Source organism: Somniosus microcephalus, unplaced genomic scaffold (assembly GCF_052327205.1).
Source record: "Somniosus microcephalus isolate GS21.2 unplaced genomic scaffold, FLI_Smic_1.0 unresolved_chr1, whole genome shotgun sequence".
Classification (NCBI taxonomy): domain Eukaryota; kingdom Metazoa; phylum Chordata; class Chondrichthyes; order Squaliformes; family Somniosidae; genus Somniosus; species Somniosus microcephalus.
This window is the reverse complement of record NW_028225179.1, coordinates 153,795,739-153,819,694: the sequence shown is the minus strand read 5'-3', so window position 1 is coordinate 153,819,694 and position 23,956 is coordinate 153,795,739. Positions and strand designations below refer to the sequence as shown.

Here is a 23,956-nt window from a genome sequence, read left to right as displayed (position 1 = left end):
TCTCTGCCCACTTACTTAGCCTGTCTATGTCCCCTTGCAGGATTTTTATGTCCTCCTCACTCACTACTTTCCCTCCCATCTTGGTATCATCTGCAAACTTTGATATGTTACACTTGGTCCCCTCCTCCAAATCGTTAATATTAGATTGTAAAGAGTTGGGGACCCAGCACTGACCCCTGTGGAACACCACTAGTTACTGATTGCCAGTCTGAGAATGAACCATTTATCCCAACTCTCTGCCTTCTGTTAGATAGCCAATCCTCTATCCATGCCAGAATATTACCCCCAATCCCGTGATTTTTTATCTTAAGCAATAACCTTCTGTGTGGCACCTTGTCAAATGCCTTTTGGAAGTCTAAATACACTACGTCCACTGGTTCCCCTTTATCCACCCTATCTGTTACTTCCTCAAAGAACTCCAGCAAATTTGTCAAACATGACTTCCCCTTCATAAAACCATGCTGACTTTGTCCTATTAAATTATGATTATCCAAATGTCCTGTTACTGTCTCCTTAATAATGGACTCCAAAATTTTACCTACCACAGATGTTAGGCTAACCGGTCTATAGTTTCCAGCCTTCTGTCTACTGCCCTTTTTAAATAAGGGTGTTACATTAGCAGTTTTCCAGTCTGCCAGGACCTTTGCCAAGTCCAGGGAGTTTGGGAAAATTATTACCAATGCATCCACAATCCCTACCGCCACTTCCCTCAAGACCCTAGGACCCAAGGCCATCAGGTCCAGGTGATTTATCCGCCTCGAGTCCCATTATTTTACCGAGTACCACTTCCTTAGTGATTTTGATCGTGTTTAGCTCCTCCCCCCCTTTAGCCCCCTGTTTGTCCAGTGTTGGGATATTCTTAGTGTCTTCTACTGTCAAGACTGATACAAAATATTCATTCAGTGTTTTTGCCATCTCCATATTTCCCACCATTAATTTCCCGGTCTCATCCTCTAAGGGACCAACATTTACTTTAGCCACCCTTTTTATTTTTATATAACTATAAAAACTCTTACTTACTATCTGTTTTTATATTTTTTGCTAATTTACTTTCATAATCTATCTTCCCTTTCTTAATCAATCTTTTTGTTATTTTTTGCTTTCTTTTAAAGTTTTCCCAATCCTCTATCCTCCCACTAGATTTGGCTACCTTATATGCCCTTGTTTTTAGTCGAATACTATCCTTAATTTCTTTACTTAGCCACGGATGGCTGTCTTTTCTTACACCCTTTTCTTCTCAGTGGAATATATTTTTTTTGGAAGTTGTAAAATAACTCCTTAAATGTACACCACTGATCGTGTATCGTCTTACCCTTTAATCTATTTTCCCAATCCACTCTACTCAATTCCGCTCTCATACCTTCATAGTCTCCTTTATTCAAGCTTAGCACGCTTGTTTGAGATCCAACCTTCTCACCCTCTAATTGAATATGGAATTCAACCATGTTATGGTCACTCATTCCAAGGGGATCCTTTACTAGGACATTTTTAATTAATCCTGTCTCGTTACACAGGACCAGATTTAAGGTTGCTTGCCCCCTGGTCGGTTCAGTTACATACTGCTCAAGAAACCCATCCCTAATACACTCAATGAACTCATCCTCAAGGCAGCCCTGCCCAATTTGATTTGTCCAATTAATATGATAGTTAAAATCCCCCATAATAATAGATGTTCCCTTATTACAAGCCTCAACTATTTCCTGATTGATACTCCGTCCAACAGAGTTGCCACTGTTCGGAGGCCTATAGACTACGCCCACTAGTGTTTTTTTCCCCTTATTATTCCTTACCTCCACCCAAGCGGTTTCATTATCCTGATCTTTTGACCCAATATCATTTCTCTGTATTAGTGATTACAGTTTATTAACATAGCCACCCCACCTCCCCTTCCTTCCTGCCTGTCCTTCCTGATCGTTAAATAACCTGGTATGTTTAATTCCCAGGCATTGTCACCCTGCAGCCATGTTTCTGTAATGGCCACAAGATCATACCCATATGTAGTTATTTGTGCCATTAACTCGTCTATTTTGTTACGAATGCTACGTGCATTCAGATAGAGAACTTTCAAAGATGTTTTGTGACACTTAGTTCCTGCTTTTGCCCTTTTTATTACTTTACCTTTTACTCCATACCTTCTGCCCCTTCCTGACACGCTCTGGTTTTCAATTTCCCCACTGCTACCAAAGTCTATGACCTTCTCTGTTGTCATTTTTATTATTTGCTCTCTAGGAACCTCCCCCCCTATTAGTTAGTTTAAAGACCTCTCTACAGCCCTAGTTATATGATCCGCCAGGACTCTAGTCCCAGCACTGGCCAAGTGAAGCCCGTCCCAACGGAACAGCTCCCTCCTGCCCCAGTACTGGTGCCAGTGTCCCAGGAAACAAAACCCATTTCTCCCACACCAGTCTTTGAGCCACGCATTTAACACTCTAATTTTATTTGTCCTAGCCAAATTCGCTCGCGGCTCAGGTAATAATCCAGTAAATCCCTGTAAATACTGACACACTCCCAGAGACCCCTCTGTAAATACTGACACATTGCCGGGGACTCCCCTGTAAATACTGACACACTCCCAGAGACCCCTCTGTAAATACTGACACATTGCCGGGGACTCCCCTGTAAATACTGACACACTCCCAGAGACCCCCTGTAAATACAGGTACTGACACACTCCGCGACTCCCTGTAAACACTGACACACTCCCAGAGACTCCCTGTAAATACTGACACACTCCCGAGAAACCCCTGTAAATACCGACACACTTCCAGAGACCACATGTAAATACAGGTACTGCCACACTCCGAGACTCCCTGTAAATACTGACACCCTCCCAGAGACCCCCTGTAAATACTGATACATTGCCGGGGACTCCCCTGTAAATACTAACACACTCCTGAGAAACCCCTGTAAATACTGAAACACACCCAGAGACCGCACTCCCAGAGACCCCCTGTAAATACTGACACACTCCCAGAGACTCCACTGTAAATACTGACACACTCCGAGACTCCCTGTAAATAATGAGACCCGTGCAAATACTGACACACTCCCGGGAAACCCCTGTAAATACTGACACACTCCCGGGAAACCCCTGTAAATACTGACACACTCCCCGGGAACCCCTGTAAATACTGACACGCTCCCAGAGACCCCCTGTAAATACTGACACACTCCCGAGAAACCCCTGTAAATACTGACACTCTCCCCGGGACTCCCCTGTAAAGACTGACAATTTGCCAGGGACTCCCCTGTAAATACCGACAGTCCCGAGAAACCCCTGTAAATACAGAAATACACCGAGAGACCCCCTGTAAATACTGACACACTCTCGGGGACTCCCCAGTAAATACTGACACACTCCCAGAGACCCTATGTAATTACGGACACATTCCCAGAGACTCCACTGTAAATACTAACACACTCCCAGACACCCCTCTGTAAATACCAACACTCCCGGAGAGCCCCTGTAAATACTCACACACTCCTAGAGACTCCCTGCAAATACTGACACATTCCCGGGGACCCCCTGTAAATACTGAGAGACGCCCAGAGACCCCCCTGTAAATACTAACACACTCCGAGACCCCCCTGTAAATACTGACACACTCCGAGACCCCTGTAGATACTGACAAACTCCCGGGGACGCCCCTGTAAATATAAGAACATAAGAAGTAGGAGCAGGAGTAGGCCATACGGCCCCTCGGGCCTGCTCCGCCATTCAATAGGATCATGGCTAATCCGAATCTAGACTCACGTCCACTTCCCTGCCCTCTCCCCGTAACCCCTAATTCCCTTATCTGCTAGGAAACTGTCTATCTCCATTTTAAATTTATTTAATTTTGCAGCTTCCACAGCTCTCTGGGGTAGCAAATTCCATAGATTTACTACCCTGTGAGTGAAGAAGTTTCTCCTCATCTCAGTTTTGAAAGGGCAGCCCCTTATTCTTAGATTATGCCCCCTAGTTCTAGTCTCACCCATCAGTGGAAACATCCTCACCGCATCCACCCGATCAAGCCCCCTCACAATCTCATATGTTTCGATAAGATCGCCTCTCATTCTTCTGAACTCCAATGAGTAGAGTCCCAACCTACTCAACCTTTCCTCATACGTCAACTCCCTCATCTCTGAACCGCCTTAAGAGCAAGTATCTCTTTTCTTAAATATGGAAACCAAAACTGCACGCAGTATTCCAGGTGTGGTCTCACCAATACCCTGTATAACTGCAGCAAGACTTCCCTGTTTTTATACTCCATCCCCCTTGCAATAAAAGCCAAGATTCCATTGGCCTTCCTGATCACCTGCTGCACCTGCATACTAACTTTTTGTGTTTCATGCACCAGGACCCCCAGATCCCTTTGTACTGTAGCACTTTGCAGTTTCTCTCCATTTAGATAATAACTTGCTCTTTGATTTTTTCAGCCAAAGTGCATAACCTCACACTTTCCAACATTATATTGCATCTGCCAAATCTCTGCCCACTCACTTAGCCTGTCTATGTCCTTTTGCAGGTTTTTTATGTCATCCTCACTCATTGCTTTCCCTCCCATCTTTGTATCGTCGGCAAACTTGGATATGTTGCACTCGGTCCCTTCCTCCAAATCGTTAATATAGATTGTAAAGAGTTGGGGTCCCAGCACTGACCCCTGCGGAACACCACTAGTTACTGATTGCCAGCCCAAGAATGAACCATTTATCCCAACTCTTTGTTTTCTGTTAGATAGCCAATCTCCCACCCATGCCAGTATATTACCCCCAATCCCGTGATTTCTTATCTTGATCAGTAATCTTGTGTGTGGAACCTTGTCAAATGCCTTTTGGAAGTCCAAATACACTACATCCACTGGTTCCCCTTTATCCGCCCTGTATGTTACATCCTCAAAGAATTCGAGCAAATTTGTCAAACATGACTTCCCCTTCATAAAACCATGCTGACTTTGTCCTATTAAATTATGTTTATCCAAATGCTCTGTTACTGTTTCCTTAATAATGGACTCCAACATTTTGCCAAATACTGACACTCCCAGAGGCCCCCCTGTAAATACTGACACACTCCCAGAGACCGCACGCCCAGAGACCCCCTGTAAATACTGACACACACCCAGAGACTCCCTGTAAATACTGACACACTCCCAGAGACCCCCTGTAAATACAGGTACTGACACACTCCGAGACTCCCTGTAAACACTGACACACTCCCGAGAAACCCCTGTAAATACTGAGACACTCCCGAGAAACCCCTGTAAATACTGAGACACTCCCAGAGACCCCTTGTAAATACTGACACACTCCCAGAGACTCCACTGTAAATACTGACACACTCCCAGAGACCCGTGCAAATACTGACACACTCCCGGGGACCCCCTGTAAATACTGACACACACCCAGACACCCCCCTGTAAATACTGACACACTCCCCGAGACCCCCTGTAAATACCGACACACTCCCGGGGACCCCCTGTAAATACTGACACTCTCCCCGGGACCCCCCTGTAAATACTGACAATTTGCCAGGGACTCCCCTGTAAATACTGACACACTCCCGAGAAACCCCTGTAAATACAGAAATACACCGAGAGACCCCCTGTAAATACTGACACACTCACGAGGACCCACCTGTAAATACTGACACACTCCCAGAGAACCCCGGTAAATACTGACAGACTCCCCAAGACTCCTTGTAAATACGAACACACTCCCAGAGACCTCCCTGTAAATACGGACACTCTCGGGGACTCCCCTGTAAATACTGACATACACCCAGAGACCCCCTGTAAATACTGACATAGCCAGGGACTCCCCTGTAAATACTGACACACTCCCAGAGACCCTATGTAATTACGGACACACTCCCAGAGACTCCACTGTAAATACTGACGCACTCCCAGAGACCCCACTGTAAATACTAACACACTCCCAGAGACATAAGAACATAAGAAATAGGAGCAGGAGTAGGCCAATCGGCCCCTCGAGCCAGCTCCGCCATTCAATAAGATCATGGCTGATCTGATCCTAACCGCCAATCCACTATCACAGAACCATCTCCTGAATCTAACGGAATTAGACACACGAAATAGGAGCAGGATCAGGCTACACGGCCCCTGGGCCCGCTCCGCTACCCACAGGGCCATGACTGATCCGAACCTAGACTCATGTCCAAATTCCTGCCCGCTCCCCGTAACCCTTAATTCCCTTTACTTCTAGGAAACTGTCTATTTCTGTTTTAAATTTATGTAATGATGTAGCTTCTACAGCTTTTTGGGGCAGCATATTCCATGGACCTACCACCCTCTGAGTGAAGTAGTTCCTCCTCATCTCAGCTTTGAAAGAGCAGCCCCTTATTCTAAGACTATGCCCCCTAGTTCTAGTTTCACCCATCATCAGGAACATCCTCCCCGCATCCACCCGATCCAACCCCTTCACAATCTTATATGTTTCAATAAGATCGCCTCTCATTCTTCTGAACTCCAATGAGTAGAGTCCCAATCTACTCAACCTCTCCTCGTATGTCCATCCCCTCATCCCCGGGATTAACCGAGTGAACCTTCTTTGTACTGACTCGAGAGCAAGTATGTCCTTTCTTAAGTATGGACACCAAAACTGTACGCAGTATTCCAGGTTCGGTCTCACCAATACCTTGTACAACTGAAGCAATACCTCCCTATTTTTATATTCTATCCCCCTAGCAATGAAAGCCAACATTCCATTGGCCTTCTTAATCACTTGCTGCACCTGCATACTAACCTTTTGAGTTTCGTGCACCAGGACCCCCAGATCCCTTTGTACTTCAGTACTTTCCAGTTTCTTGCCATTAAGATAATAACTTGCTCTACGATTTTTCCTGCCAAAGTGCATAACCTCACACTTTCCAGTATTGTATTCCATCTGCCAAATCTCTGCCCACTTACTTAGCCTGTCTATGTCCCCTTGCAGGATTTTTATGTCCTCCTCACTCACTACTTTCCCTCCCATCTTGGTATCATCTGCAAACTTTGATATGTTACACTTGGTCCCCTCCTCCAAATCGTTAATATTAGATTGTAAAGAGTTGGGGACCCAGCACTGACCCCTGTGGAACACCACTAGTTACTGATTGCCAGTCTGAGAATGAACCATTTATCCCAACTCTCTGCCTTCTGTTAGATAGCCAATCCTCTATCCATGCCAGAATATTACCCCCAATCCCGTGATTTTTTATCTTAAGCAATAACCTTCTGTGTGGCACCTTGTCAAATGCCTTTTGGAAGTCTAAATACACTACGTCCACTGGTTCCCCTTTATCCACCCTATCTGTTACTTCCTCAAAGAACTCCAGCAAATTTGTCAAACATGACTTCCCCTTCATAAAACCATGCTGACTTTGTCCTATTAAATTATGATTATCCAAATGTCCTGTTACTGTCTCCTTAATAATGGACTCCAAAATTTTACCTACCACAGATGTTAGGCTAACCGGTCTATAGTTTCCAGCCTTCTGTCTACTGCCCTTTTTAAATAAGGGTGTTACATTAGCAGTTTTCCAGTCTGCCAGGACCTTTGCCAAGTCCAGGGAGTTTGGGAAAATTATTACCAATGCATCCACAATCCCTACCGCCACTTCCCTCAAGACCCTAGGACCCAAGGCCATCAGGTCCAGGTGATTTATCCGCCTCGAGTCCCATTATTTTACCGAGTACCACTTCCTTAGTGATTTTGATCGTGTTTAGCTCCTCCCCCCCTTTAGCCCCCTGTTTGTCCAGTGTTGGGATATTCTTAGTGTCTTCTACTGTCAAGACTGATACAAAATATTCATTCAGTGTTTTTGCCATCTCCATATTTCCCACCATTAATTTCCCGGTCTCATCCTCTAAGGGACCAACATTTACTTTAGCCACCCTTTTTATTTTTATATAACTATAAAAACTCTTACTTACTATCTGTTTTTATATTTTTTGCTAATTTACTTTCATAATCTATCTTCCCTTTCTTAATCAATCTTTTTGTTATTTTTTGCTTTCTTTTAAAGTTTTCCCAATCCTCTATCCTCCCACTAGATTTGGCTACCTTATATGCCCTTGTTTTTAGTTGAATACTATCCTTAATTTCTTTACTTAGCCACGGATGGCTGTCTTTTCTTACACCCTTTTCTTCTCAGTGGAATATATTTTTTTTGGAAGTTGTAAAATAACTCCTTAAATGTACACCACTGATCGTGTATCGTCTTACCCTTTAATCTATTTTCCCAATCCACTCTACTCAATTCCGCTCTCATACCTTCATAGTCTCCTTTATTCAAGCTTAGCACGCTTGTTTGAGATCCAACCTTCTCACCCTCTAATTGAATATGGAATTCAACCATGTTATGGTCACTCATTCCAAGGGGATCCTTTACTAGGACATTTTTAATTAATCCTGTCTCGTTACACAGGACCAGATTTAAGGTTGCTTGCCCCCTGGTCGGTTCAGTTACATACTGCTCAAGAAACCCATCCCTAATACACTCAATGAACTCATCCTCAAGGCAGCCCTGCCCAATTTGATTTGTCCAATTAATATGATAGTTAAAATCCCCCATAATAATAGATGTTCCCTTATTACAAGCCTCAACTATTTCCTGATTGATACTCCGTCCAACAGAGTTGCCACTGTTCGGAGGCCTATAGACTACGCCCACTAGTGTTTTTTTCCCCTTATTATTCCTTACCTCCACCCAAGCGGTTTCATTATCCTGATCTTTTGACCCAATATCATTTCTCTGTATTAGTGATTACAGTTTATTAACATAGCCACCCCACCTCCCCTTCCTTCCTGCCTGTCCTTCCTGATCGTTAAATAACCTGGTATGTTTAATTCCCAGGCATTGTCACCCTGCAGCCATGTTTCTGTAATGGCCACAAGATCATACCCATATGTAGTTATTTGTGCCATTAACTCGTCTATTTTGTTACGAATGCTACGTGCATTCAGATAGAGAACTTTCAAAGATGTTTTGTGACACTTAGTTCCTGCTTTTGCCCTTTTTATTACTTTACCTTTTACTCCATACCTTCTGCCCCTTCCTGACACGCTCTGGTTTTCAATTTCCCCACTGCTACCAAAGTCTATGACCTTCTCTGTTGTCATTTTTATTATTTGCTCTCTAGGAACCTCCCCCCCTATTAGTTAGTTTAAAGACCTCTCTACAGCCCTAGTTATATGATCCGCCAGGACTCTAGTCCCAGCACTGGCCAAGTGAAGCCCGTCCCAACGGAACAGCTCCCTCCTGCCCCAGTACTGGTGCCAGTGTCCCAGGAAACAAAACCCATTTCTCCCACACCAGTCTTTGAGCCACGCATTTAACACTCTAATTTTATTTGTCCTAGCCAAATTCGCTCGCGGCTCAGGTAATAATCCAGTAAATCCCTGTAAATACTGACACACTCCCAGAGACCCCTCTGTAAATACTGACACATTGCCGGGGACTCCCCTGTAAATACTGACACACTCCCAGAGACCCCCTGTAAATACAGGTACTGACACACTCCGCGACTCCCTGTAAACACTGACACACTCCCAGAGACTCCCTGTAAATACTGACACACTCCCGAGAAACCCCTGTAAATACCGACACACTTCCAGAGACCACATGTAAATACAGGTACTGCCACACTCCGAGACTCCCTGTAAATACTGACACCCTCCCAGAGACCCCCTGTAAATACTGATACATTGCCGGGGACTCCCCTGTAAATACTAACACACTCCTGAGAAACCCCTGTAAATACTGAAACACACCCAGAGACCGCACTCCCAGAGACCCCCTGTAAATACTGACACACTCCCAGAGACTCCACTGTAAATACTGACACACTCCGAGACTCCCTGTAAATAATGAGACCCGTGCAAATACTGACACACTCCCGGGAAACCCCTGTAAATACTGACACACTCCCGGGAAACCCCTGTAAATACTGACACACTCCCCGGGAACCCCTGTAAATACTGACACGCTCCCAGAGACCCCCTGTAAATACTGACACACTCCCGAGAAACCCCTGTAAATACTGACACTCTCCCCGGGACTCCCCTGTAAAGACTGACAATTTGCCAGGGACTCCCCTGTAAATACCGACAGTCCCGAGAAACCCCTGTAAATACAGAAATACACCGAGAGACCCCCTGTAAATACTGACACACTCTCGGGGACTCCCCAGTAAATACTGACACACTCCCAGAGACCCTATGTAATTACGGACACATTCCCAGAGACTCCACTGTAAATACTAACACACTCCCAGACACCCCTCTGTAAATACCAACACTCCCGGAGAGCCCCTGTAAATACTCACACACTCCTAGAGACTCCCTGCAAATACTGACACATTCCCGGGGACCCCCTGTAAATACTGAGAGACGCCCAGAGACCCCCCTGTAAATACTAACACACTCCGAGACCCCCCTGTAAATACTGACACACTCCGAGACCCCTGTAGATACTGACAAACTCCCGGGGACGCCCCTGTAAATATAAGAACATAAGAAGTAGGAGCAGGAGTAGGCCATACGGCCCCTCGGGCCTGCTCCGCCATTCAATAGGATCATGGCTAATCCGAATCTAGACTCACGTCCACTTCCCTGCCCTCTCCCCGTAACCCCTAATTCCCTTATCTGCTAGGAAACTGTCTATCTCCATTTTAAATTTATTTAATTTTGCAGCTTCCACAGCTCTCTGGGGTAGCAAATTCCATAGATTTACTACCCTGTGAGTGAAGAAGTTTCTCCTCATCTCAGTTTTGAAAGGGCAGCCCCTTATTCTTAGATTATGCCCCCTAGTTCTAGTCTCACCCATCAGTGGAAACATCCTCACCGCATCCACCCGATCAAGCCCCCTCACAATCTTATATGTTTCGATAAGATCGCCTCTCATTCTTCTGAACTCCAATGAGTAGAGTCCCAACCTACTCAACCTTTCCTCATACGTCAACTCCCTCATCTCTGAACCGCCTTAAGAGCAAGTATCTCTTTTCTTAAATATGGAAACCAAAACTGCACGCAGTATTCCAGGTGTGGTCTCACCAATACCCTGTATAACTGCAGCAAGACTTCCCTGTTTTTATACTCCATCCCCCTTGCAATAAAAGCCAAGATTCCATTGGCCTTCCTGATCACCTGCTGCACCTGCATACTAACTTTGTGTGTTTCATGCACCAGGACCCCCAGATCCCTTTGTACTGTAGCACTTTGCAGTTTCTCTCCATTTAGATAATAACTTGCTCTTTGATTTTTTCTGCCAAAGTGCATAACCTCACACTTTCCAACATTATATTGCACCTGCCAAATCTCTGCCCACTCACTTAGCCTGTCTATGTCCTTTTGCAGGTTTTTTTATGTCCTCCTCACTCACTGCTTTCCCTCCCATCTTTGTATCGTCGGCAAACTTGGATATGTTGCACTCGGTCCCTTCCTCCAAATCGTTAATATAGATTGTAAAGAGTTGGGGTCCCAGCACTGACCCCTGCGGAACACCACTAGTTACTGATTGCCAGCCCGAGAATGAACCATTTATCCCAACTCTTTGTTTTCTGTTAGATAGCCAATCTTCCACCCATGCCAGTATATTACCCCCAATCCCGTGATTTCTTATCTTGATCAGTAATCTTGTGTGGAACCTTGTCAAATGCCTTTTGGAAGTCCAGATACACCACATCCACTGGTTCCCCTTTATCCACCCTGTATGTTACGTCCTCAAAGAATTCGAGCAAATTTGTCAAACATGACTTCCCCTTCATAAAACCATGCTGACTCTGTCCTATTAAATTATGTTTATCCAAATGCTCTGTTATGTTTCCTTAATAATGGACTCCGACATTTTGCCAACCACAGATGTTAGGCTAACTGGTCTATAGTTTCCAGCTTTTTGTCTACTTCCCTTCTTAAATAAGGGTGTTACATTAGCAGTTTTCCAATCTGCCGAGACCTTTCCTGAGTCCAGGGAGTTCTGGAAAATAATCACCAATGCATCCACAATCCCTACCGCCACTTCTCTCAAGACCCGAGGATGTAGGCCATCAGGTCCGGGGGATTTATCCACCTTAAGTCCCATTATTTTACTGAGTACCACCTCCTTAGTGATTTTAGTCGTGTTTAGCTCCCCGACCCCCCCATTGCCCCCTGTTTGTCCAGTGTTGGGATATTTTTAGTGTCCTCTGCTGTAAAGACTGATACAAAATATTTGTTCAGCGTCTTTGCCATCTCCATGTTCCCCACCACTAGTTTCCCGGTCCCATCCTCTAAGGGACCAACATTCACTTTAGCCACCCTTTTTCTTTTTATATAGCTGTAGAAACTCTTGCTATCTGTTTTTATATTTTTTGCTAGTTTACTTTCATAATCTATCTTCCCTTTCTTAATTAATCGTTTAGTTATTGTTTGCTGGCTTTTAAATGCTTCCCAATCTTCTATCCTCCCACTAGATTTGGCTACTTTATATGCCCTTGTTTTCAGTCGGATACTATCCTTTATTACTTTACTAAGCCACGGATGGCTGTCTTTTCTTTTATTCCCCTTTTCCCTCAGTGGAATATATTTATCTTGAAAGATGTGAAATATGTCCTTGAATGTAGACCACTGCTCTTGTACCGTCTTACACTTTAATCTGTTTTCCCAGTCCACTTTAGTCAATTCTACTCTCATACCTTCATGGTCTCCTTTATTTAAGCTCAGTACGCTGGTTTGAGATCCAACTCTCTCATCCTCAAACTGAACTTGGAATTCAACCATATTATGGTCACTCATTCCAAGGGGATCCTTTACTAGACATTTTTTATTAATCCTGTCTCATTACACAGGACCAAATCTAAGATTGCCTGCCCCCTGGTTGGTTCAAGGAACCCGTCCCTAATACACTCTATGAACTCTTCCTCAAGGCTGCCATGCCCAATTTGATTAGTCCAGTCAATATGAAAGTTAAAATCTCCCATGATTATAGCTGTTCCCTTATTACAAGCCCCAACTATTTCCTGATTTATACTCCGACCAACAGAGTTGCAACTGTTAGGAGGCCTATAGACTATGCCCACTAGTGACTTTTTCCCCTTATTATTCCTTATCTCCACCCAAACTATTTCACTATCCTGATCCTTTGACCCAATATCATTTCTGACTATTGCAGTGATTCCATCCTTGATTAACCTAGCAACCCCACCTCCCTTTCCTTCCTGTCTGTCTTTCCTAATTGTCAAATACCCTTGTATGTTTAGTTCCCAGTCATGATTATCTTGCAGCCATGTTTCCGTAATGGCCACCAGATCATACCCATGTGTAGTTATTTGTACCGTCAACTCGTCAATTTTGTTACGAATGCTGCGTGCATTCAGATAAAGAACTTTCAAATATGTTTTCTGACAATTTATTCGTGCTTTTACCCCTTTTACTACTTTACCTTTATTATATACATTCTGTCCCTTCCTGACACGCTCTGGTTTTTAATCCCCCCACTGCTACCTTGCTCTATTGCCTTCTCCGCTGTCATTTTTAGCTCTCTTAAAACCTCCCTCCCACTAATTAGTTTAAAGCCCTCTCTGCAGCCCTAGTTATTCGATTCGCCAGGACTCTAGTCCCAGCACTGGCCAAGTGAAGTCCGTCCCAATGGAACAGCTCTCTCCTGTCCCAGTACTGATGCCAGTGTCCCAGGAAGCAAAACCCATTTCTCCCACACCAGTCTTTGAGCCACGCATTTAACTCTCTAATTTTATTTACCCTAGCCAAATTTGCACGTGGCTCAGGTAGTAATCCAGAGATTATTACCCTTGTGGTTCTGCTTTTTAATTTGGCCCCTAGCTGCTCAAACTCCCTCAGCAGAACCTCCTTCCTTGTCCTATCTATGTCATTGGTACCAACATGGACCACGACAACTGGATCCTCCCCCTCCCACTCCAAGTTTCTCTCCAGCCCAGAGGAGATGTCCTTAACCCTGGCACCAGGCAGGCAACACAGCCTTCGGGACACTCGCTCTCGGCTGCAAAGAACTTTATGCCCCTAACGATACTATCCCCTACCACTACAACATTTCTTTTATCTCCCCCACTTGAATGGCCCCCCCCGCTCCACGGTGCTGTGGCCGGGTTGCTCATCCTCCCCGCAGTCCCCGTTCCCATCCTCACAGGGAGTAAGAGCCTCAAACCTGTTGGACAAGAGCAAGGGCTGCGGCTCCTCCAACACTACCTCCTGGATCCCCGTACCTGCCTCACTTCTAGTCACACCATCCTGACCCTGGCCACGGACTACATCTGAATTAATTAATCTAATTGGTGTGACTACCTCCTGATACACAGAGTCCAGGTAAAACTCCCCCTCCCTGATGTGTCTAAGTGTTTGAAGCTCAGACTCCAGCTCTTCAACACGGAGCCGGAATTCCTCAAGCAGCCAACACTTACTGCAAATGTGATCACCGTGAGCATCAATGGTGTCCACCAGCTCCCACATATTGCAGCAGCAACACATCACCTGATCTCCCATTCTATGCAATTGATTAAATTTATTATTCTTAAATACCCTCTGCCCCGATTCTAGATGATGAATATCGCACCTTAGAAACTATAAACCAGAGTTTAAGCTTAAAAAAAGAGATATACTCACCAGGAGAACCCCCTGTAAATACTGACACACTCCCAGAGACCCCCCTGTAAATACTGACACACTCCCCAAGACTCCCTGTAAATACTGACACACTCCCAGAGACCCCCTGTACCTACTGACACACGCCCAGAGACCCCCTGTAAATACCGACACACTCCCAGAGACCCCCGTTAATACTGACACTCCCAGAGAACCCGTGTAAATACTGACACACTCCCAGAGACCCCCTGTACCTACTGACACACTCCCAGAGACCCCCTGTAAATACCGACACACTCCCAGAGACCCCCGTTAATACTGACACTCCCAGAGAACCCGTGTAAATACTGACACACTCCCAGGAGACCCCCCTGTAAATAATGACACACTCCCAGAGACCCCCTGTAAATACTGACACATTGCCGGGGACCCCGTGTAAATACTGACACACTCCTAGGCTCCCTGTAAATATTGACACTCCCAGAGACCCTCCTGTAAACACTGACACACGCCCATAGACTCCCTGTAAATACTGACACACTCCCAGAGACCCTCCTGTTAATACTGACACACTCCCGGGAACTACCTGTAAATAGTGACACACTCCCCGAAGCCCCGCTGTAAATACTGACACACTCCCAGAGACTCCCTGTAAATACTGACTCATTTCCGGGGACACCCCTGTAAATACAGACACACTCCCAGAGACCCCCTGTAAATACTGACACACTCCCGGGGATGTCCCTGTAAATACTGACACACTCCCAGGAGACCCCCCCTGTTAATACTGACACACTCCCAGAGAACCCCTGTAAATACTGACACACTCCCAGGAGACCCCCCCTGTTAATACTGACACACTCCCAGAGAACCCCTGTAAATACTGACACACTCCCCAAGACACCCTGTAAATACTGAGACACTCCCGGAAACCCCCTGTAAAAACTGACACACTCCCGTAGAACCATTGTAAATACTGACACACTCCGAGAACCCCTGTAAATACTGACACTCGCAGAGACCCCTTGTAAATATTGACACACTCCCAGAGACCCTATGTAAATACTGACACACGCCCAGAGACCCCCTGTAAATAGTGACACACTACCAGAGACCTCCCTGTGAATACTGAAACACTCCCAGAGACTCCCTGTAAATACTGACACACTCCCAGGGATGCCCCTGTAAATAATGACACACTCCCAGGAGACCCCCCTGTAAATACTGACACACTCCCAGAGACATCCCCTGTAAATACTGACACTCCCAGAGACCCCCTGTAAATACTGACACACTCCCAGAGACCCCCCTGTAAACACTGACACACGCCCGGGAACCCCCTGTAAATAGTGACACACTCCCCGAGACTCCCTGTAAATACTGACACACTCCCAGAGACTCCCTGGAAATACTGACACACTCCCAGAGACTCCCTGGAAATACTGACACACTCCCAGAGACTCCCTGGAAATACTGACACACTCCCAGAGACTCCCTGGAAATACTGACACACTCCCAGAGACTCCTCTGTAAATACTGACACACTCCCAGAGACCCCCTGTAAATACTGACACACTCCCAGAGACTCCTCTGTAAATACTGACACACTCCCAGAGACCCCCTGTAAATACTGACACACTCCCAGAGACTCCCTGGAAATACTGACACACTCCCAGAGACTCCCTGGAAATACTGACACACTCCCAGAGACTCCCTGGAAATACTGACACACTCCCAGAGACTCCACTGTAAATACTGACACACTCCCGGGGACCCCCTGTAAATAGTGACACACTCCCCGAAGCCCCGCTGTAAATACTGACACACTCCCAGAGACCCCCTGTAAATACTGACACACTCCCAGAGACTCCCTGGAAATACTGACACACTCCCAGAGACTCCCTGGAAATACTGACACACTCCCAGAGACTCCACTGTAAATACTGACACACTCCCAGAGACTCCCTGGAAATACTGACACACTCCCAGAGACTCCTCTGTAAATACTGACACACTCCCAGAGACCCCCTGGAAATACTGACACACTCCCAGAGACCCCCTGTAAATACTGACACACTCCCAGAGACTCCTCTGTAAATACTAACACACTCCCAGAGACCCTCCTGTAAATACTGACACACTCCCAGAGGTCCTGAAAGGAGGTAAATTTAAAAATAGGACCTCCGGAGGTAATAATCGCAGGATTGCTACCAGTGTCACGTTCTAGTCAGAGTAGAAATAAAAGGATATGTCAGATGAATACGTGGCTAGAGGAATGGTGCAAGGGGGAGGGATTCAAATGCCCAGGACATTGGAACCAGTTTTGGGGGAGTTGGGACCAGTACAAACTGGATGGTTTGCACGTGACAGGACCGGGACTGATGTCCGATGTTTGCTAGTGCTGTTGGGGAGGTTTTAAACTAAAATGGCAGGGGGTTGGGAACCTGTGCAGGGAGACAGAGTAATGGGAAACAAGGATAGAAGCAAAAGACAGGAAGGAGAAAAGCAAAAATGGTAGGCAGACAAATCAAGCGTTTAAAATCAAACATGGCCACAGTAAATAATAGTTCTAAAAGGTCTAAGTGTGTTAAAAAAACAAGCCTGGAGGCTTTGGCCTAGAAATTCAGTTGGGCCCCGTTTGGGGCGCCAAGCTTGCCTGGGCGCCGGAATTACCGCTGCGAGCGGAGCCACTTGCGCCATCCCGATATTCAGTTTCAGCGCCCCAAACGGAAGCGGGCCGCTACTCGAGGCTCCCCGCGCCCCGCTTGGGGCGCTCACTGAATATCGGCGCGCTAAGGGCCACAGCGCCACACGCTGAGGCACGGCGCGCTGCGGTACTGCAGGCCTTCCTCCCACTGTTAAGGGGGAGGTGCCTGCAACAGCGCGAGCCCCGCTCGCGAGTGCCGGCAAATGAGCCCGGCACCAAGGAGAAGTGCCGGGCTCTTGGGAAACAGCCGGCAATGCCGCGGGGGGGCGGGGTGGGTTTAGGAGGCCGGGGACGGAGGTGCTGGCAGGCGGTCGCCGAAAAAGCGTCCGCCCGCACCTCCACCTTAACTTGCGCCACTACCGCCACAGGTAGGCCCTGTGAACCGGTCGCGATTTGCGACCGGTGTTAAAGAGGCGGGCGCGACCAAATATGGTGATCGGGGCGGGAGCGGGGCGCTGCGCACACCGATGACGTCATCAGTGGCGGCGCAGCGCTACAGGCTAATGCCGCCATTAGCGCCCCGCTAAATATCGCGGGAGGTGTGGCCAGTGGCGCTAAAGCCACTAAGTGCCCTCTTTGGGCGCTAACTGGTGGCGCAGCCCACTGAATTTCTAGGCCTTTGTGTCTTAATGCGAGGAGCATTCGTAATAAGGTGGATGAATTAGCTACGCAAACAGATGTAAACGAATATGATACAATTGGGATTATGGAAACATGGCTCCAGGGTGACCAAGGCTGGGAACTCAACATCCAGGGGTATTCAATATTCAGGAAAGACAGGCAAAAAGGAAAAGGAGGTGGGGTAGCATTGCTGGTTAAAGAGGAGATTAACACAATAGTAAGGAAGCATATTAGCTCTGATGATGTGGAATCTGTATGGATAGAGCTGAGAAATACCAAGGGGCAGAAAACATTAGTGGGAGCTGTATACAGACCCCCAAACAGTAATGCAGAGGTTGGGGATGGCATTAAACGGGAAATTACAGACGCGTGCAATAAGGGCACAGCAATTATCATGGGTGACTTTAATCTACATATAGATTGGGCTAACCAAATTAGTAACAATATTGTGGAGGAATTGTTCCTGGAGTATATACGGGCTGGTTTCCTGGACCAATATGTCAAGGAACCAACTAGAGATCAGGCCATCTTAGACTGGGTATTATGTAATGAGAAAGGATTAATTAGCAATCTTGTTGTGTGAGGACCCTTGGGGCGGAGCGATCATAATATGATCGAATTCTTCATTAAGATGGAAAGTGAAGTATTTGACTCAGAGACTAGGGGCCTGAATTTAAATAAAGGAAACTACGATGGTATGAGGCACGAGTTGGGTAGGATGGATTGGGGAATGTTACTTAAAGGGTTGACGGTGGATAGGCAATGGCAAACATTTAAAGATCGCATGGATGAACTACAGAATTTGTTCATCCCTGTTTGGCATAAAAATAAAACAAAAAAGGTGACTCAACCGTGGCTAACAAGGGAAATTAGGGATAGCATAAGATCCAAGGAGAGGACGTATAAATTGGCCAGAAAAAGCAGCAAACCTGAGGATTGGGAGCAGGTTAGGATTCAGCAAAGGAGGACAAAGGGATTAATTAAGAAGGGGACAATAGAGTATGAGAGTAAGCTTGCAGGAAACATAAAAACTGACAGTAAAAGCTTCTAGATATATGTGAAGAGAAAAAGATTGGTGCAGTCAAGTGTAGGTCCCTTGCAGTCAGAATCAGGGGAATTTATAATGGGGAACAAAGAAATGGAAGACCAATTAAATACATACTTTGGTTCTGTCTTCACAAAGGAGGACACAAATAACCTCTCCAAGATGTCATAGAAACATAGAAGATAGGAGCAGGAGTAGGCCATTCAATGCAATCATGGCTGATCATCCAAGTTCAGTACCCGGTCCCTGCTTTCTCCCCATATCCCTTGATCCCTTTAGCCGTAAGAAATATATCCAACTCCTTCTTGAATATATTTAATGAATTGGCCTCTACTGCCTTCTGTGGTAGAGAATTCCACAGGTTCACCACTCTCTGGGTGAAGAAATTCCTCCTAATTTCTGTCCTAAATGGCTTACCCCTTATCCTTAAACTGTGACCCCTGGTTCTGGATTCCCCGACCATCGGGAACATCCTCCCTGCATCTCGTCTGTCCAGTCCAGTCGGGGAACATAGGGTCTAATGAGAGGGAGGAACTGAATGAAATCAGTATTTGTAGGGAAATGGTGTTAAGGAAATTGACAGAATTGAAGGCCGATAAATCCTCAGGGCCTGATAATCTACATCCTAGGGTACTTAAGGAAGTGGCCCTAGAAATAGTAGATGCATTGCTGGTCATCTTCCAAAATTCTATAGATTCGGGAACAGTTCCCATGGATTGGAGGGTAGCTAATGTTACCCCACTATTCAGAAAAGGTGGTAGAGAGAAAACGGGGAATTATAGACCGGTAAGCCTGACATCGGTAGTGGGGAAAATGCTAGAGTCCATTATAAAAGATGTAATAGCAGAGCACTTGGAAAACAGCGACAGGATCGGACAAAGTCAACATGGATTTACAAAAGGTAAATCGTGCTGGACTAATCTACAGGAATTTTTTGAGGATGTAACTGGTAGGATAGATAAGGGAGAACCAGCGGATGTGGTGTATTTGGACTTTCAGAAGGCTTTCGATAAGGTCCCACATAAGAGATTAGCGTGTAAAGTTAAGGCACATGGGATTGGGGCAAGGTATTGACTTGGATAGAGAACTGGTTGGTAGACAGGAAGCAAAGAGTTGGAGTAAACGGCTCTTTTTCCGAGTGGCAGGCAGTGACTAGTGGGGTACCGCAGGGATCGGTCCTTGGACCCCAGTTATTCACAATATATATTAATGACTAGATGAGGGAACTAGATGTAATATCTCCAAATTTGCAGACGACACAAAGCTGGGTAGGCATGTGTGCTGTGAGAAGGATGCCGAGAAACTCCAGTATGATTTGGGCAGGTTGGGTGATTGGGCAGAAGCAGGGCAGATGCAATATAATGTGGATAAATGTGAGGTTATCCACTTTGGTGGCAAAAACAGGAAGGCAGATTATTATCTGAACGGCAATAGATTGGGAGAAGGGGGAAGTGCAACGAGACCAGGGTGTCCTTGTGCACCAGTCGCTGAAGGTAAGTATGCAGGTGCAGCAGGCGGTTAAGAAGGCAAATGGTATGTTGGCCTTCGTAGCGAGAGGATTCGAGTACAGGAACAAGGATGTCTTGCTGCAGTTGTACAGGGCCTTGGTGAGACCACACCTTGAGTATTGTGTGCAGTTTTGGTCGCCTTATCTGAGGAAGGATGTTCTTGCCATGGAGGGAGTACAGTGAAGATTCACCAGACTGATACCTGGGATGGCAGGAATGACGTGTGAGGAGAGATTGGCTTGATTGGGCTTATACTCGCTGGAGTTTAGAAGAATGAGAGGGGATCTCATTGAAACTTATAAAATTCTAACAGGACTAGACAGACTAGATGCAGGAAGGATGTTCCCAATGGCAGGGGAGTCCAGAACCAGGGGTCACAGTCTAAAGATAAGGGGTAAGCCATTTAGGACAGAGATGAGGAGGAATTTCTTCACCCAGAGAGTGGTGAACCTGTGGAATTCTCTATCACAGAAGGCAGTAGAGGCCAATTCATTAAATATATTCAAGAAGGAGTTAGATATATTTCTTAAGGCTAAAGGGATCAAGGGGTATGGGGAGAAAGCAGGGACAGGGTACTGAATTTGGATGATCAGCCATGATCTCATTGAATGGCGGAGCAGGCTCGAGGGGCCGAATGGCCTACTCCTGCTCCTATCTTCTATGTTTCTAAATACTGACACTCTCAGACTCCCGTGTAAATACTGACACACTCCCAGAGACCCCCTGTAAATACTGACACACTCTTCGACTCCCCTGTAAATACTGACACACTCCCAGAGACCCCTCTGTAACCCTCAGTGATGGTAATGCCATTGAATGTCAAGGGGAGATGGTTAGAGTCTCGCTTGTTGGAGATGGTCATTGCCTGGCACTTGTGTGGTGCGAATGTTACTTGCCACTTGTCAGCCCAAGTCTGAATGTTGTCCAAGTCTTGCTGCATATGGACATGGACTGCGTCAGTATCTGACGAGTCTCGAATGGTGCTGAACAGTGTGCAATCATCAGCGAACATCCCCACTTCTGACCTTATGATGGAGGGAAGGTCATTGATGAAACAGCTGAAGATGGTTGGACCTAGGACACTGCCCTGAGGAAATACTGACACACTCCCCGAGACCCCCCTGTAAATACTGACACACTCCCCGAGACCCCCCTGTAAATACTGACACACTCCCCGAGACCCCCTGTAAATACTGACACACTCCCAGACACCCCCCTGTAAATACTGACACACTCCCCGAGACCCCATGTAAATACTGACACACTCCCAGAAACCTCCGTTAATACTGACACACTCCCAGAGACTCCCTGTAAATACTGACACACTCCCAGAGACTCCCTGTAAATACTGACACACTCCCAGAGACTCCCTGTAAATACTGACACACTCCCAGAGACTCCCTGTAAATACTGACACACTCCCCGAGACCACCCTGTAAATACTGACAGACTCCCTGAGACCCCCGTAAATACTGACACACTCCCTGAGACCCCCGTAAACACTGACACACTCCCAGAGACGCCCTGTAAATACTGACACACTCCCAGAGACGCCCTGTAAATACTGACACACTCCCAGAGACGCCCTGTAAATATTGACACACTCCCAGAGACTATCCTAGAAATCCTCCCACCTTGGGCTCCGTCTCCCACTCCACACTCATTTGCACGAGGGAGGCCAATTCTCCCGACAACAACTTTCTTATATAGCGCGCCTTTAACTTAGTAAAATGTCCCAAGGCGCTGTACAGGAGCGTTATCAGACATAAGGCAATATTCGGACAAGTGACCAAAAGCTGGTCAAAGAAGTAGGTTTTAAGGAGTGACTTAAAGGAGGAGAGCGAGGTAGTGAGGCGGAGAAGTTTATAGATGGAATTCCAGAGCTTGGGGCTCAGGCAGCTGAGGGCACGGCCACCAATGGTGGAGCGATTAAAATCAGGGATGCATAAAAGGCCAGAATTGGAGGAGCGCAGAGAGCTGGGAGGGTTGTAGGGCTGGAGGAGGTATCAGAGACAGGGAGGGGAGAAGCCATGGAGGGATTGGGAAACAAGGATGATCGAGGCATTGCCAAACCGGGAGCCAGCGTAGGTCAGCGAGCACAGGGGTGACGGAACAGGAGTTAGGGAGTCCCACCAGATTGGGGAAGCTTCACTGACCTCTCCTGCTTGCAACTCACCCACCAAGACTGCCTCTATAACACTGGGTGCTGAGGCCCATCAGAGTGGGGGAGGTGACAGAGCCCGAGTTGTACCCGGACTCCTGGGGCAACATTCATCCCTCAAGCGACATCACAAAAAACACAGATTAACTGGTCATGCTCACACTGCTGTACGTGGGAGCTTGCTGTGCGCAGTTTTGGCTGTTTTCCAACAGTGACTTCACATCAAAAAAAAAGTTTTTCATTGGCCGTAAAGTGCTGAGGATGTAAAAGGCGCTATAGAAATGCAGGTCCTTCCTTTCATGGTGTTCGCCTGGAGGCTGGGACCAGTGGATTTGGTGAATGTGACCTTCTGATTGAACTCAGCAAAAATCAACCGGAATTGAGCTGATTCAGTGATTGGGGAACTTGAATTGCCTTGTGTTTTGATTATAGACTCAGTGTGTCAGTTTCAGGGGGGCGGGGAGAGCTGGTTCAGAGATGGTCCTGAGCCCCAGAGGTTTTGATCTCTCTTTTTTCGCCATCTCACACACACCCATTAAAGTGGAGGCGCCACTGCCCAGATCCTGCGCCTTGTACCCGACCAGAGAGAGAGAGAGACCTCGCCCTGGGCCACGCCGAACCCGGAAACCGACACAATGGTCCCGATGTAGCGACTTGTATTCGCTACATTCAGGCAACACGCACCTGCCGGGACATCAAACACCTTCGCTCCCTCTCTCGCTGCTGCTTTTTAAACACCTTTATTCTCTTTTCAATGGATCCGAAGCAGGACAGGCCAACATGGCGGTTCGAGCTGAGCCTTTCTCTAGTTTCACTTTTAAACCTATTTCCGTCGGAAATATCAAAAAGGGGCGGCGACTCCCCGGCCTCCCGGAGATTTTATATTGGGGGCAGAGTCCCAGGCAGTAAATCATTTCAATCCCTCACCTCTCCCAACTCTGCTTATTTTTTGTCTCCTCCCCCGCCCAAAAATAAAATTGGGAAATTGATGGACTTTTCTGTGTTTATTGCATTCGATTCCCCGGCTGTATGTTAGTACCATAGAATGGTTACAGCACAGAAGGAGGCCATTCGATCCGTCGAGCCCGTGCCGGCCCTCTGCAAGAGCACTTCAGCTAGTCACACTCCCTTTCCCCCTTAGCCCTGAATTTTTTTTCCTTCAGGTACTTATCCAATTCCCTTTTGAAAGCTACAATTGAATCTGCCTCCACCACCCACTCAGGCAGTGCATTCCAGATCCTAACCAATCGCTGCGTAAAAATGTTTCTCCTCATGTCGCCTTTGGTTCTTCTACCAATCACCTTAAATCTGTGTCCTCTGGTTCTCCACCCCTCCGCCAATGG

At 46.5% G+C, this 23,956-nt stretch overlaps 1 protein-coding gene across 2 annotated transcripts in view; it reads right to left on the bottom strand.

The window, feature by feature from the left end:
- The window catches only part of LOC147096272 (butyrophilin subfamily 3 member A3-like), a 51,274-nt gene extending 27,593 nt beyond the window's left edge, over positions 1 to 23,681 (bottom strand). Inside the window, exon 1 of one of the 2 annotated variants that reach the window (XM_085973863.1) lies at positions 23,352 to 23,681. The gene's annotated coding sequence lies outside the window, so the exon portion shown is untranslated. Of the gene's footprint in view, positions 1 to 23,297 lie in introns of both variants that reach the window. The other variant, XM_085973862.1, reaches the window with a different exon arrangement.
- Between the last annotated feature and the right edge of the window lie 275 nt (positions 23,682 to 23,956).